We start from the raw sequence: 5,090 nt of genomic DNA on the forward strand, positions 1-5,090 counted from the left end.
TGGCTTTAGTCTAAGAGTAGGACAAATTGCAGTACCATACAAATTCCAGCATCTAGTTTTCCACAGGTAGAAGCCCTGTCCACCTGTACTATCTTTAGAGCTTTTCCTCTGTAGTGCAAGTCAACCATTTGTATTAGGTTTACTCTAGAAACTTTCTGAAATTACTCAAGTTCACGGCCAGGAGCATAAATATACTATCACGAGGGGCTTGCAAGGCTGTTGGTATAGCTGATGGTCAAGATCAGAGGTTCGATCATCTTTCAACTGGATATCAATCCATGCAGATACTACTCTTAAAAGAAATGTATTTCTTTTCCGTGTTGTGTTTCCGTGTTGGAGGTAGAGCTGTGATTCTCCAAACTGCCACCAGATGCCGGTGTTTACACAAGCACCAGTGCACCCAGGCCGGCGGTGAACATCCGGGCTCCCACAGCATCTTCCTGGTGTTAAGAGAGTTGGTTCCTTTTGCTTTGGATGAGGATTTGGACCTCAAGCTTAGATCTGGTAACATGTGGGATGAAAATCCCCCTGAGGTGTTAACATCCCTCTGCCCTTGTGCAGAGTGGAAAAATTGGAGAGCTGCACCCTCCTCAATGAGAGCTACTGGTAACATCAGGATCCTGGCTTCTTCCCCAGTGTGGGAAAAAGTTTGGATAGAATCAGAGGAGCTTTTGGCATTCTGATCCCTTGACAGATGGGTCCAAGCAAGGCAATCCAGACCCAATAAGTGCTATGTAAGAGCTGTAAGAAAGCTTTGCCATCCTGGAAGTGCCCAAATTCAAACAAACCCACTGGCTTGTACAGTGCATTCCTATTTAAAGAAGTAGAAAACTCAAGAGATAAAATCCTGCGTGAAGCCACTATTGGCGAAATTAAGGGTCAGTTACCCATAAGCTAGAGGTGTTTCCTTTCTTTGAGTAAAACAAACAAATAAATAAATAAATTTGGTGTCCAAATGAGTATTTATGGAGGAAAAAAGGGTATAAACGTAGTAAATACCAATTATCTTTAGCCTGTGCCCTTGAAAAGTGTTATGTTTTATCCATGAGGAATGTATGTGTCTGGCTTTTCATGGCTCTGCTCCCTCAAGCCACTTTGGGAACACATACATTGAATATCAACATGTAATATGGAGCCAACAGGTGAAGGTTGGACTTAAAATTTCCTTTATTGTATAGTTGCAAAATTATTTACACAAATGTATAGGTTTTTTGTTTGTTTGTTTTTCAGGAAAATCCTTGCTCTATAAACATTTTTATTAATAAAATGTATTTTATGATGACTTGTACTTATAATCAATGAAGATAAGCACCAGAGCTTAACCATGGAAATGGTTAACTTACTATATTTGTTTTAGAAAAGTACATTAATACCTGTTTTTCATTATGACCCTGCAAAAATCTATTTCTGTTGAGAAGAAAGACCTTTTGCATTTTAATTATAGTAACCTGTGGGCAGGTATTTTTTTTCTAAGGTTTTCTTCCATCTCTTTGACCTTTGATCCATTCCCACATTCTTTGGTAGGCATATTCCAAATTAAGAAAACGAAAAAAAAACAAACCCCACAACAAAAAACCCAAAACAAAACCAAAGCAATTGGTCCTTTTGGCTAATATTGTTACTGGAAATAATATAGATTAAAAAAAAAAAAACAGAATATAGTTGTTGCAGCATTGTTGTAGCATAAAACACACAAAAAGGGGTTGTCTTCTTTTTTATTCTCCCTGAAGGCGAATAATATGACATGTGCGAAGTCCCATATCAGGCAAGGTGCCTCTACAACAAGTTACTCTCATCAGAAGAAAAAAAAAAAAAGGAAAACGACAGCTATGGTTATAAAACATTCATAGAAAGCACATGGGCTGTATGTAGAAGAGCCAATTTTATTTGATTGCTTTCCCGTAAGTAATCCAGGGTGGTATAACATGTTACATGATATTTCATATTGTGATACTTCAAAGCTGTTATGTAAGAATGGTATAAGATGGAAATCATAGCTTGGACCGGTAGCTGCAGCCAGGTGGAAGAATTGTCAGGCAGGAAGTTTATACAGGCAATCCCCTGACACCTGATGCCCTTCAGAAAAAATGTCCACAGGGCCAAGCTTTCAAAAACAGCTAAAAATTGTTATTCATTGATTTATAGGTCTGCTTTAAGGGCATATTGAATATTTGTCTTACAGTATTTTTCTGAAAGTAAGGTAATTTTAAAACTCAAAATACTTTCCAAATACAACAAATAAATTGTAATTAGCCATAAAATCATATGCAGAGAACATACTTAGATGTGCTTTCAGTTCACTAATGTGAACCAGCACAATGTTTAAGCTGTTTAACCCATTTAATGAAAAGTAATGAGTTAAAGGGAGAGCTGCCTATTCCGATACATTTCTTGTCATTGATTGTGATGGATTAAAAGAGGGAGTTACTGGTTATCCCTGAGTATTGTCCTCTCAGAAGCCATTTATTTGCCCTAGTCTTTGAGCTCTTAGTAAACAAGATGATACATTCCTTTCTAACATGCACTTTATATTAGTTACAGCTCACATTTGCTAAAGGAATACTTGCAAATTAAATTTTTTTGTTTTCTTATTTCTTTTGACGATTTATGAAGCTTTGATTGATGACTTCCATTTTTTGCTTTAGCCGTGGTAATTAACATTTGTATGGGATTAATACTTTGGTTAATCCAAACAAGTGTGCTAAATAGATTGATTGAAGTCTTTTCGCAGAGACCAGGTAATCTGCAAGAAAACAAGACATTAGAACAAGAATTGGAACCAGTTTTCATCCTGGTGGAGGTTTACAAAAGATAACTTTTGCAGGTGGCCAGGCCATTGGGAAGGGGCTTTTCAGGCAAGGGTGAAGACAGTTACTAGGGTCAGTCCCTGTTGATGCTCGTTGCTAGCAACCAGCTTTGTCATCCTGAGCTGAAGCTACGGATCCAAGTTACTGTTTTTATGCTCTCCTGTTGCTACTGCACAGATTTGAAGTATCACAACTTGAAATACCACAAAGCTTTTCTGTGCCAGCCCAGATTACTTATGGGAAAGGGATCAAATAAAAAGAATATTGATACTGCAGTTAGCAACACTGACATCATGGCTGGTCCCATTTCAATTCCTCTGTCAGCTTTGATTCTCCTTCTTTTCTTTATTACTTGGAAATGGTATTAAATGCTGATGTGGCAGCAACTATTTCAACTCATCAATGCCCTGACAGTCCTTCTTGGGCAATCAAACCTTTCCTTAGGGTACCTGATGGTAACTGCTCACAATACACTGCCTAATCACAGTTTGGAGGCTGTTTCAGTGCTGCTTGCTCTGTGGAATTGGGCAAGTTGCAGTGTCTTTATTCCCCTATCATAATTGGACTGTGAACTGGGTTTTTATAGTTGTAAGATGCTTTGTGCACCTGAACAGAATCTTAGTACTGTTGTGTTCTTCAAAGTGAACGGTGTCTTGTCTTGAAGTTTCCAAATTTAAATGTCACAGAAGCTGAAGTATAAGAGATTCAGCCATTTGGATACTCCTCCACATGTCACCTGCAGTCCATTCTTGAAGTTGTATTTCTTGCACAGTAGAGGGATAGCTGATGATTACGGCAAGTTTAGGACAAAATGTTGTGGAAGGAGACAAATATCCTTTGTATCCCTTTATCCATACCAGTGGTGCAGATGTCCATTAGAGCAAATTGTTTGCAAAATCCATTTCCATTCACACAAGTTTGCAGTAGGGTATAGTGGGTAGCAACTAATAATATTTGCTGGAAACTTTTTCTTTTACATTGCCTCTCATAGAAGCCTCTGCTTTTACTTTTCAAATGTACGTTGAGCTGGACAAGAATATTTTTTTAAGACCTAGGATGAAAATCAATGAGAGAAAAAAAAGGTAACACAGAAGAGAGATTCTCTGGCCTTTTTGTAAGATTTGTAAAATTTTGATCTAATAGCAGATGCCACGTTAAGAAACTATAGGATTTTAAATGTAAAACATCTTTAGATTATTGCTGCCTGATTTTCTGAACCAGTGGTACTATTTCTTTGAAATAAACAGTAGGAAAATAAATTCTTATGTTTCTTAAATCGTACCACACCTCATTTGGTGATCTGTACACAGCACTGGAAGAATACAGGAGAACAAGTCAGTCCAGATACGTTCACTTTGTCTTCTGTTCAGTTTAAGACTTCAAGATTTTTTTAAGCTTTTCCCTGCTTGCTTAGCCATTTTTTTTATTGTGAAGCACATCTTCCTTATGTCTATAAAACTGGGTTTGATGGGCAATTTCTTTAATGACTCTTAAGCTACCTTCTATGCCAGTCTTAGGAAACAAGACAACCTCTAATAAATATACTATATAAGCCCGTTCATTAATAAAGAAAACACTTTTCTTTAGAAATACTTGTCCCAAGGGAGATTTTAATCAACCTAACAAAAAGCATGAAGAGAAATTGATTTTGGGAACTAAGTGCAGATTTTGTCTGCAACTAGTTTTGTATGCTTTGGGAATACATTGCCTTAGAAATCACCTCATTCCTTCAGTGGAGTGACTGTGTTTGTTACATATGTTTTAAAAGACCAAAAGCTGATTTGGATGTGGAGCCCAGGAGTGGAGAGATCATCACACCCGTCAGCACCAGGTTCTTGTTGTTTTATGTTGCAGCTAGGTAATGTTTAAATAAAAATAAATTAAGTGTTAAGTAGAAAGCCTTTCCTGCCTTAGTGCAAATGGCAATATACTCCTGGCATGACAATATAGCAGTTGTTTGCTCTGTGCTGGAGATGATCTCATAGTTGGTTTAATCAAAAAGGGACATACTCTGTTAGAGGGCCATAGCTATGGAAATCGAATCTTTTATTGTTTTGCCAAGAACTTTCTTTGTTGTCCTCTGGGTCACATTGCAAGGCTTATTTTGTTGCGCTGGGTTTTTCTGAGTGAGAAATCGCACAAAGTTTCGATTGTGGAGCCTCAGAAGGCCTTACTCATGCAGGCTGGGATGCATTAAAGAAATGAGTGGACTAGTGTCGTATCATACAAGCCTGACTTCTCTATTGCCTGTTTCTGCTTTTTCCCCTCTTTCCCTATTATCTT

The sequence above is a fragment of the Chaetura pelagica genome, unplaced genomic scaffold (assembly GCF_000747805.2).
Source record: "Chaetura pelagica isolate M959 unplaced genomic scaffold, ChaPel_1.0 scaffold88, whole genome shotgun sequence".
NCBI lineage: Eukaryota > Metazoa > Chordata > Aves > Apodiformes > Apodidae > Chaetura > Chaetura pelagica.